General features: G+C 35.6%; 1 non-coding gene across 1 annotated transcript; it reads right to left on the bottom strand.

Moving 5' to 3' along the window:
• Positions 1 to 9692: 9692 nt before the first annotated feature.
• On the bottom strand, positions 9693 to 9799 carry LOC112998227 (small nucleolar RNA R71). The gene has a single exon (XR_003263266.1). It is a non-coding gene; the product is annotated as a small nucleolar RNA R71 (small nucleolar RNA).
• Positions 9800 to 12506: the final 2707 nt, after the last annotated feature.

The raw sequence follows: 12506 nt of genomic DNA, 5'->3' as shown, positions 1-12506 counted from the left end.
TTTTAGGTCTATTGGGATTTTGTGATTTTTTTGAGAGGGAATTTTTTTTTGCTGGGAAAAAACATGATTTATTTTATTTTAAAGAGAAAAGAGTGGAAAAATAATATTTAATTAGAAAAGGTTATAAACCTCCAAAAATTAAGCACAAAAATTTGTAGTTTTTAATAAATTAAGGAGGTTTCTAAAACCTCTGCAAAATAACCTCCATTATTTAACAGATTTGTTGTAGTGTAGGGAAGAAGAAGACAAACACACAAGAGTTTTATACTGGTTCGGCAATAACCCGTGCCTACATCCAGTCCCCAAGCGACCTGCGGTCCTTGAGATTTCTTTTCAACATTGTAAATTCCTTTACAAGCAAAGATCCACAAGGGATGTACCCTCCCTTGTTCTCTTTGAACAACCTAGTGGATGCATCCTCCACTAGAACTGATCCATAAGAGATGTACCATCTCTTGTTCTCAGTCACAACAACCCACGTAGATGTACCCTCTACTTGTACCACAAAGGATGTACCCTCCAATGTGTTAAGACAAAGTTCTCAGGCGGTTAGTCCTTTGAAACTTTGTGAATGGGGAAACAAAATAATTCTCAGGCGGTTAGTCCTTTGAAATCTTTTGTTTATAGGAAAGGGAAGAATAAAAAGAATTCTCAGACTGTGTCGTTTTGAATTCTTTGATAAGGGAGAAGGGAGGCACAAAAGAATTCAGGCGGTTAGTCCTTCGTTCTTTTGGAAAAGGGAGAAGAGAGACACAAAAAGAATTCAGGCGGTTAGTCCTTGGTGAATTCTTTTTGGCAAAGGGAGAAGGGAATGAAAAAGATGAATAGCACACTTTTGTTTTCAAGGTTTGGAAAACCAGAAAACTTTAGAAAGCTTTTGGCAAAGGAAGAAGAAGAAGAAATTCAAGAGGATGTTCAAAGAGATTCAAAGGATGTAAAAGATTGTAATCAGTTGTCTTAAAAATGCAAGTTAAGGACTTGCTCTTATAGACTCTTCATGTCTGGTCAAGAAAACCATTAGAAGAGTTATAACCTTTAGAAAAACATGAAAACCATTGGAAGAGTTACATCTTTTGATTTTTGTTCAAAACTTATCACTGGTAATCGATTACCAAATCATTGTAATCGATTACACGAAGCTTTTTTGTGAAAGGATGTGACTCTTCACATTTAAATTTAAATTTCAACGTTCAAACACACTGGTAATCGATTACCAAATCATTGTAATTGATTACACCATTTTGAAATCAATTGAAACGTTGTAAATTCAGTTGAAAGCTTTTTGAAAACAATCTTTGCTATTGGTAATCGATTACAATAAACTAGTAATCGATTACAAGAGAGTAAAAACACTTTCGTAAAAGGTTTTGTGAAAAATTCATGTGCTACTCAATGTTTTGAAAAACTTTTTAGTACTTATCTTGATTGAGTCTTTTCTTGATTCTTGAATCTTCAACTTGATTATTCTTGATTCTTGATTCTTGAAACTTAAATCTTGAAACTTGATTCTTGAATCTTGAAATCAAATTTCCTCTTGATTCTTGAAGTGTTCTTGATTCAATCTTGAACTCATTCTCTTGGGCTTTTTGTCATCATCTTTGTTATCATCAAAACTCCTTGAATCAATCTTGATTCAACATCATGAAGCTTGCTTCTACAATCTCCCCCTTTTTGATGATGACAACTCTGAAATCAAGAAACACATACACACACTTTTTCCTAGTCGATCACTCACTTAATTTTCCATTCTCCCCCTTTGTTTTTTAATTTATGCTTCACTTGAAATTAAGTTAATTACTTATGTGAGTTCTTGATTTAATTCCTATTTCTCTCCCCCTTTGGCATCAACAAAAAGCCCAAGTGCGTAACAAGTATATGACAATCATATACTATTAATCATTCACAAGACATACATTGAAGAATATAAACCAATCATGAAGCAAGAAACATGAATAGATCAAATATAAAAACCACATAGTCATATAACATAATTCATAATTGTTCAATCAAACCATGCAAATAAAGAAATACTAAATTATCCAAAATGTCATAATATAGCCAAATACACGACTAGAAAACAAAGTACTAGTAATATTAAAAATAATAGAAAACTTAGATGATGGTGGCAGCGATGGTGGTAGATCAAAGCTTGTACGAATATAAGAAACATCTTCTTCGACCTTGGTGATTCTTGACTCCATCTCATTGAAGCGCATGTCCACTTGTAATTCCAAAGTATCAAACCTTTCACCAACAAAGGTTTGAAGACCATCGAACCTATCCAAAATCTTTTGAAGAAGAGAAGAATCTTCTCCACCATGTCCTTCTTCATCAATAGGTCGAGCACCCTTTTTCACCCAAGAGCCATCATGCTCATTTTGATAACCAAAGGATGCAATGACAACCACACCTATTAGAAAGGATCTCTTGATTGGAACATAAGGTTCAGAATCAAGAGGGATGCTAAAGTGTTGAAGGAAGAGGGTGACTAGATGTGGATATGGCAATGGAGCATTTAATTGCAATGCCTTATGCATGCGATATCGGACTAAGTGTGCCCCAATCAATTTTTCGACCTTTATGAAAATCCCACATAACAATAAGATCTTCTTCAGAAACCTGTGCAAGGTTTGAAGATCTTGGAAGCAAGATACGAACAATAAGGTAATGAAGGATGCGACTCTCAAAAGCCAATGAATCGGCAAGAAGCCTTTCGATCATATCTGCTTGGTTGGTGCAAACCAACCGACGGGCATCATGCACAAAAAATTCATATTTCCAATCACCAATCAGTGTACCTTCAAATGGTACACCTTCACTGGATAATTGGGTTAAATCAGAGAATAGGGATTGGTCAATGACCATTTTAATCCCATAAACTTCAGAAATTAAGGTGCCTTCTTGGATTTCAAGGTTTGAATAGAAGACTTTGATTAAATCAGAGTAAAAAGGAAATTTTAAAGACATGAAAGGAATAAGATTGGAGTTTTCAAATGCCTGAATGCATTCAAAACTCTCATTTGAAAAGAAATCCATATCAATGAATTTTGGATCAACAATAGAACAAGAAGAAAAGAGATTTGTGTACCGTATCCACTGTTCTTCGGATGAAAACAATGAGGCAGAGGGAATAGAGGAAGGAATCGGCGTTTCCTGAGTCTTGGAATGTCGTTGACTCCGACTTGAAGAACCCTTTCGCTTCTTTGATGGTTCTGCCATTAGAAGAGATTTTTTGAAATTTCAATCAGTTCAAATGAAAGAGAATGAAAAAATATGAAGTTTGGGCTTTGTGGGGAGTGATTTGGACAAGAAATGAGTGAGATATGGCAGAAGAGAGAATAGGGAACGAGGGTTTTCGAAAATAAGAGAGGTTGCAGATTTCTGATTTTGAAATTTGTATATATAGGTGCAGGGATGCGTGGTAATTGATTATACTAATATGGTAATCGATTACCAGAGAGCATATTAGCAAAAAATAACTGCCTATAATCGATTACACTACTATGGTAATCGATTACCAGAGAGCATTTTAGCCAAAAGATAAAAGCTGATTGATTTTTAGGAGAAAAAGGGATTTGAATGAGTATCAAAATACTTTCTTAAAGAAAATATATATATTAAAAATACTTTATGAATGAATCTTAATCAAGTAATACATATTCAAAATCATGCATAATTAAAAATCATGTAGACATGAAATTATATCAAAACAATCAACACAAGTATTGAAGAATAATAATAATAGACATTATCAAAATACTTAAAAGTAGACTTCATGCTTTTAAAAAATAACTCAATCAAGACCATTTAACCATATACTCACAATTTCAATTAATCAAGTCAAACAAATAAAAATTTGTTAGTCATCATAATCAAATTAATTGAAAGAGAAATATCAACCTAAATAAAATTTCAAAAAGAGAATGGTTTTGATGTTACCTTTTTCATGATTAAAGATGTCTAGATTTTTGAAGATGAAAGTCATACTTTTGCTCTTTTTTTAACCTTCTTGAGAAATTTTCTCATCACTCTCATAATCCTTGGTTAGAAGATTAATTTCCTTTTCTGAGCCATCGGATGAATCATTGTCATCCCATGCAATGTAGGCCTTCTTGGTTCTTCTTTCATCATACCTTTTCTTATCACTTTTCTCAGGCCATTCTTCATTTGAAGGACAATTTGCTTTGATGTGGCCAAGTTGGTTGCATTTGTAACATCTAAGAACTTGAGAGTCTTCTTGTGATCTTCTTCCATTGTTAAAGTTTTGACGTCTCTCTCTTCTTCTTCTCTTGACAAATTTCTGGAACTTCTTCACAAAGAGTGAGAAGTCTTCTTCATCATCTGAATCTTCTTCTTCATTTTTTTCTTGTATTGATGATGAGGCTTTAAGTGCTATACTTCTCTTCTTTTTGTCGGTTTCTTCATTTTGATTAAGACGTTGGAGTTCCATTTCATGTTCTTGCAATTTTCCAAACAAAGTAGCAAGAGACATAGAAGAGAGATCTTTACTTTCAGAAATAGCAGTTACCTTGGGCTGTCATTCCCTACTTAAGCATCTTAAAACTTTATTAATTAAATCTTCATTAGGGAAGATTTTTCCTAAAGAGGCAAGATGGTTAACTATATGTGTAAATCTTTTCTGCATGCTATAAATGTTTTCATTAGGGTTCATCCTAAACAATTCATATTCATGTGTAAGTGTATTTACTCTAGATCTTTTTACATCAGTGGTTCCTTCATGTGTAAGTTGGAGAGTATCCCACATCTCCTTGGCATTTGTGCAGTTTGACACTCTAAAATACTCATCTATTCCTAGGGCTGAAGTAATAATATTTTTGGCTTTAAGATCATACTGGATTCTTCTCCTATCTTCTTCTGTCCATTTATCTCTAGGTTGTGGTGTTGTGGTGCTTGTGCTTACAACTACTATAGTGGGTATGTATGGTCCTATTTCTATTGCTTCCCAAATGTTTAAATCTATGGCTTCAATGAAAATCTGCATACGGGTTTTCCAATAGTGGTAACCCTCACCATTGAAGATTGGTGGCCTATGGATGGAATTTCCTTCAGGAAACAAAGAATTTGAAGAGGCCATGAATCTTGAAGTTGTTAAACTTTCTACAAGATACCTGCTCTGATACCACTTGTTGGATCAAGTGGCCTCGGAATAATTAAGAGGGGGGGGTTGAATTAATTATTAACGAACATTTACTAAATAAAAATCTATCCTTCTTAATATTACCAAAAGTAAAAACAATAATTAAAGTGCACAGCGGAAATTAAAAGAGTAGGGAAGAAGAAGACAAACACAAGAGTTTTATACTGGTTCGGCAACAACCCGTGCCTACATCCAGTCCCTAAGCGACCTGTGGTCCTTGAGATTTCTTTTCAACCTTGTAAATTCATTTACAAGCAAAGATCCACAAGGGATGTACCCTCCCTTGTTCTCTTTGAACAACCTAGTGGATGTACCCTCCACTAGAACTGATCCACAAGAGATGTATCCTCTCTTGTTCTCAGTCACAACAACCCAAGTAGATGTATCCTCTACTTGTACCACAAAGGATGTACCCTCCAATGTGTTAAGACAAAGATCTCAGGCAGTTAGTCCTTTGAAACTTTGTGAATGGGGAAACAAAAGAATTCTCAGGCGGTTAGTCCTTTGAAATCTTTTGTTTATGGGAAAGGGAAGAATCAAAAGAATTCTCAGATTGTGTCGTTTTGAATTCTTTGACAAGGGAGAAGGGAGGCACAAAAGAATTCAGGCGGTTAGTCCTTTGTTCCTTTGGAAAAGGGAGAAGAGAGACACAAAAAGAATTCAGGTGGTTAGTCCTTGGTGAATTCATTTTGGCAAAGGAAGAAGGGAATTAAAAAGATGAATAGCACAAGTTTTGTTTTCAAGGTTTTTGGAAAACCAGAAAACTTAAGAAAGCTTTTGCAAAGGAAGAAGAAGAAGAAATTCAAGAGGATGTTCAAAGAGATTTAAAGGATGTAAAAGATTGTAATCAATTGTCTGTAAAATGCAAGTTAAGGTCTTGCTTTTATAGACTCTTCAAGTCTGGTCAAGAAAACCATTAGAAGAGTTATAACCTTTAGAAAAAATTGAAAACCATTGGAAGAGTTACATCTTTTGATTTTTGTTCAAAACTTATCACTGGTAATCGATTACCAAATCATTGTAATCGATTACACAAAGCATTTTTCTGAAAGGATGTGACTCTTCACATTTAAATCTGAATTTCAACGTTCAAACACACTGGTAATCGATTACCAAATCATTGTAATCGATTATACCATTTTGAAATCAATTGGAACATTGTAAATTTAGTTGAAAGCTTTTTGAAAACAATCTTTGCTATAGGTAATCGATTACAGTAAACTGGTAATCGATTACCAGAGAGTAAAAACTCTTTGGTAAAAGCTTTTGTGAAAACTTCATGTGCTACTCAATATTTTGAAAAACTTTTTTGTACTTATCTTGATTGAGCCTTTTCTTGATTCTTGAATCTTCAACTTGATTATTCTTGATTCTTGATTCTTGAAACATAAATCTTGAAACTTGATTCTTGAATCTTGAAATCAAATTTCCTCTTGATTCTTGAAGTATTCTTGATTTAATCTTGAACTCATTCTCTTGGGCTTTTTGTCATCATCTTTGTTATCATCAAAACTCCTTGAATCAATCTTGATTCAACATCATGAAGCTTGCTTCTACAATCTCCCCCTTTTTGATGATGACAACAGGGACATGCAGATATCCTCATAGCTAGGTTCCCTAACCCTAGCTATGGTGTTAAAATGGTAAATTTTATAATAAACTCCCCTCACCTATCGTGAGCTACCCTGCGGGTTCCTCGTCACATCACTTGAAGATTCCGTTTTCTTCTCTGCTCTTCGGTTCCACGCAAGCCTCTACCATGCCAAAACGAAGGAGACTTAATATGGATTTTCATAAACAAAGCTAACCACAATGCTCTGGGTCAAACACCCACGTCACTACATGAAAGAGCTGAGAGAATTTCGGGTTTTACAAAGGAAGCGTAAAACATGCAATGGTGGTTCCAAAGTCAGAAAAGATGCAAAGACAAGATGAAACTAGCAAGGAAAAGACATAGAATCATGGTTACCTCAAAGGAAAATGAAAGGTCAGATTAGGATTTCGTTCTCTACCGAAACTGTGAGCCAAGTTGGAAAATTCCGCTTTGGTTGAAGGGTTCCTCTCGGTGTAGGGTTTCAACGGAGAACAACGGCGGTTTGTGGTGGCTAATGGTGGCTATGGGTGATGAAGAAAGTGCTTGGGACGTTAGAAATGGCTTTGGAAGAAAGAAAGGAGAAGGAATGGCGTTTTTCCTAAGCTACACGAAAGCAAAGGCTGAAACGCTCAAATGAGAAATACTCTCTGGAACGGAAGCTTCACACACACTCTAGACATCTTCTCAAAGATCACAATGATCAGATTGTGGACAAGTATCTTGTGAAGCTGCGGACCAAATTTCGAGAAGATCCAACGGTTAACGAAGGCTGGGCAGTGTTTTTACCGAGGCAGCTTCATGTAGCTTCCTCAAGAAGCTTCATTAAGAGGCTTCCTCAAGAAGCTTCCTCGTGGCTTCTTTGAGAAGTTTTCTCAAGAGGCTTCTTTGAGAAGCTAACGCTTTAACTACTAACACCCTTCTAATAACTAAACTCACCTCCTTGAAAATAATTACGAATAAAATAACACAACAAATATAATCAAACATCAAACATAATTACTGATATATATATATATATATATATATATATATATATATCAGGGTGTTACAAGACTAATACATTTGCTGCCCAAGTTTCATGGTCTTACAGGTGAAGATTCTCATAAGCATCTTAAGGAGTTCCATATTGTTTGTTCCACCATGAAGCCTCCTGATGTCCAAGAAGATCATATCTTTTTAAAGGCTTTTCCTTATTGGCATACCCTAATTTCGTCTAGGTACCATTGTTTGACGGCATGCAACCTTTGGTTGACCGCTTCGAGGTACTTGGCACCCTTTGTTGCACAATACGTGAAGTTCCGAGACATGCCGAAAATCAAAAGGAAGCATTGTTACGCAATCTGTGAAAATCCGTAACATGCCGGAAATCAAAAGGAAGTGTTGTTACGCAATTCGTGAGTTTTCGTAGCATTCCGAAAGCTAAAAAAGACAATAATTACATGATCCGTAAGGTTCCGTAACCTTACAGAAAGAAAACAAGTGTCGTTACGAAATTCGTAAAGTTTCGTAACGTTACGGAAAAAGAATCACCAAAAAAAGCAAAGAGGGTGTATTTAGTAAAAAAAGGGGAGGTGCAAATAGCAATCAGGCCCACTTGGGCCTTCCAGATTCTTCCTCCAGAAGGCGGTTGCTTCTGGAGGAAGCAACCTGGCTCGCCTGGGCGAGCTGAGCTCGCCTGAGCGAGCTGGGTGGCAAGCTCCTCCCCTATTTTCCTATAAATAGAGGGAGGAGTGAAGAAGGAAAGGGTTCAACCTTCTTGGCATTTCGTAATCACTTAAAATTAGTGAGGAAAATTGTGTCCGTGAAGAAAATCGAAGCCGGGGTGCTTCCGTAACGTTTTCGTGGGTGATTTCGCGATGATTTTTAACCGTTCTTCGCCGTTCGTCGTTCGTTCTTCGGTTTTCAACCGGTAAGTTTCCGAAATCGAACTTTTCAATTCATTCTATGTACCCGTGGTGGTCCCCACTTGTTTTGCGTGTTTTTATTTTCATTTTGTTTACTTTCCGTACCCCTTTTTGACGTGCTTCAGTCATTTATTTAAGTCATTTTCTCGCCTAATCAAAAAATAAAATAAATTTCCACCGATCATTTGATTTGTAATATCCGTTAATTTCTGTTAAAATGAAATCTGACCGTTCGGTTGTGCTGTAACCACATTGGAAACCAAAAAGAGGTAAAATAATAATATAATAACCGAAAAATATCTTTTAGTAAAATAAAGAAAAAAAAATCAATCGGACGTTTCTCTTTGGGATTTCTCTTTCTTAATTGAATTGACTAATAACTAAACTGAAACTAAGGCTAAAATCAACTCGCAAAGTCAAGCTCGTCCGCCAAAAATTACTAAAAAGGATTTTAAGGTTCGATACCTCAGTTTTTCTCACCAAGTAAAAATGGATCATTTTAAGGTCCAACGCCTTAAAAGGACCACCTTCCGAGTAAAAAGAATTGCTTGATTCATTCTTAAGAAAGAACTACGTAGGTCTGATTTCCTTTTCGATGGAGGATATGTAGGAGCAAGAGCCCCCGGTTTTGTTGACCTCAAAAATAAAAAAGAAATAAAAGGTTTAAATACACAATTTCACACAATTCTAAAATTAAGGCTTTTGTCCTTTGGGACAAACGTGAGAGGTGCTAATACCTTCCTCAAACGTAAATACAACTCCTGAATCTAGAATATTCTTCATGACCGGTTTCCTTCGGTTTTTCCGACGTTTTCCACAAGTAAACATTGGTGGCGACTTCGCGCATTTTCCTCCTTTGGAAGATGCACCCGAGAGCCTCGCCTCGCTTGCCCGCAAAAGGGTAGGTTGCGACACTTATTCTCCGGAGGGAGTGGCAAAAGATTGGCTATACTACCTTGCTCCCAGGTCCATTTTCAGTTGGGATGACCTTAAGAGGGTGTTCTTGGAGAAATTCTTCCCTGCATCTAGGACCACTGCCATCAGAAAAGACATTTCAGGCATCAGGCAACTTAGTGGAGAGAGCTTGTATGAGTACTGGGAAAGATTCAAGAAATTGTGTGCAAGCTGTCCTCACCACCAGATTTCTGAGCAACTCCTTCTTCAATATTTCTATGAGGGACTTAGCAACATGGAGAGGAGTATGATTGATGCTGCCAGTGGTGGAGCTCTTGGTGATATGACCCCTGCTGAGGCTAGGAATTTGATTGAGAAGATGGCTTCCAACTCCCAACAATTCAATGCAAGAAATGATGCTATTGTCCTTAGAGGAGGCCATGAGGTGGCCACAAATTCATCTTCATCTACTGAAAATAAAAAGCTTGAGGGAAAACTTGATGCCTTGGTCAACCTAGTAACTCAGCTTGCCATGAATCATAAATTTGCACCTGTTGCAAGAGTCTGTGGTCTATGTTCTGCTTCAATCTACAATTTCGTTTTCTGCTGATTAATGGAAGGCTAAGTCTCCAGCGTTGTTTTCTCTTGAGGATCAAGCACAACTTTCTTTGAGGTTTTGTTATTACTATTGAATACTGATAAGTTTTTTCCTCTTCACCAATTACTCTGTATTTGTTGCCATTAATCCATGCATGCTTAGTGCTTGATTAATTGTCTCTGCGCTTAATTTAGGTTCATGCTTAATGATCAGTTTCGTTCATGATTAATTGGTGTATGTGTTGCTTAATCACATAATGAAAACCTTATGTTAATTTTCGCTTAGTAATTTAATTTAGGGTTGGATTAAGTGGTTGAACTAGTTAGGGATAAATCATCGTAACCTAGGATAAGAGACTTGCTTGTGAATCAAGGGGAAACAACATGTTTTAATTCTATTATTTTCTAATAAAAATTTGCTTGCTGTTTAAATTACAAAAACAAACAACCCCCCCCCCCCCCAATTCGTTACTGTTTTATCACTATCTATTATGAACGTTGGTTGACCATTGCTCGTTGGGAGACGACCTAGGATCACTTCCTAGATACTGCATTTTTAATGTTTATTTGATTTGGGTATGACCTCGATCACCCACTCAAGAAGAAACCTAAATGTAACATAATAGGAAAGAATTCACCTAACCTATGAAATATATGAAAATGAAGCACTTCCTATGCTATTTCAACATCTCATCATGATCCTGTGACAAAGCTATGAAAATTCTAAGTGTAATAAGAAAAATCAGGGTCACATACAAGAGTCTTTAAAAATTTTGTTTTTATAAATCTCAAACAAAAATAATTGATTATTTAATAAGGATATATAAATGATTATTTTGTTCATGTCATCACCTGAGAATCATAAGAATAAAAAAAAAATATTTCTAACTTAATCGATTAACTATGCAAACTCACATTTTGCTTTAGGGTCAAATAATCGATTATCTTAGTGGATAATTGATTATCTGCGAACCTTAGTAAATTCTAAAAAATTAGATCATCTAAAGAGAATCTATTATTTTACTCTTGGCTTTTTTTATACATAAAGGTTGCAACATGCTAAGCCTTACAAAAGAATGAAAACATCCCAACAATGTTGGCACTCCTCCAACTATCATTCATTAGCAACACATCACTTTTTATTAAAAAAAATAAGAAAAACAAACAAATTCACAAATAAAAACATGGGGGGACATCATACCAAAACCCATATGAAAAATATCAACTAAAGCAAAAAGATGGCAATCCATAATGAATGTGAAAGAAAGAATAGAAAATAAACTATGAAAGGGAGTCCCTGATGTGCCATTATTTTCTCCTATTTCTTAAACCTTTGTGCACCATTTTAATTACTGATTAGTCTTAATTGTCAAATTAATTAGACAGTTTTATTATTTGAGCTCATTCAGCTAATTTGATGTTTTTAATCTAATTTCAGGAATTAATGAAGCATTGAGCTTAATCCGGATTTTGCTTTTGGACTTAAAGAGGGAAAATAAAGCAACGTTTACCTTAGTTAATTTCTAATTAGGAGATTGCAATTTTATTTTTATGATGTTCATTGTTTATTTCATTTTGGGCAAGAATAATGTAATAGGGCCTAGTGACTCTGAGTGATCCTTATAAATAGCAACCTTGGGATTCGTGTAAGGGGGATTTTCGATTATTCAGAGCATAGGGTTTTACATTTTTAGCTTTGGATTACTGTTCACGTTAAGGCATTTTCCAATTTTCTGCTTCTTATTGCAATTTCGTTTCTTGTTCCTTCTTCTGCTTTCATTTATGTTTTATGCCTTTAGTTTCATTTACGTTTTTGCTTCTAGTTTCATTTACGTTTTCTGCTTTTGTTGAAATTATGGAAGGCTAAATTTCTGATGTTGTTTCCTTCTGAGGACGAAGCTTAACTCTCTTCGAGGTTCTGTTTATAATGTAGCTTCTTGGCAGTTTTCCCTTCACCAATTAACCCACATTCGTTAATGTTAATCTATGCACGCTTCGTGTTTGATTAATTGCCTCTGAGCTTAACTTACGTTCATGCTTAATGAACGAAGGGTTAATTGGTATATGTGTTGCCTAATCACGTATTGACAACCCTAAGTTGATTTTCACTTAGTCAATTAACATAGAATTGGATTAAGTGGTTAACTATTAGGGACAAATTCTTCATAACCTAGGACAAGAGAATGGCTTCTGAATCAGAGGAAACAACACGTTTTTAATACTATTAATTTCGTATTCCAGTTCGCTTGTTCTTTAATTCACAAAACAAACCGCCCCCCAATCGTTACTGTTACTGTTATAACGAAGCATATTATGAACATTTGGTTAGTCATTGCTCGTTGGGAAATGACCTAGGATC

The sequence above is a fragment of the Glycine max genome, chromosome 10, assembly GCF_000004515.6.
Source record: "Glycine max cultivar Williams 82 chromosome 10, Glycine_max_v4.0, whole genome shotgun sequence".
NCBI lineage: Eukaryota > Viridiplantae > Streptophyta > Magnoliopsida > Fabales > Fabaceae > Glycine > Glycine max.
Note: the sequence above shows the minus strand (reverse complement) of the source record. Positions and strands in the feature narration are given on the sequence as shown.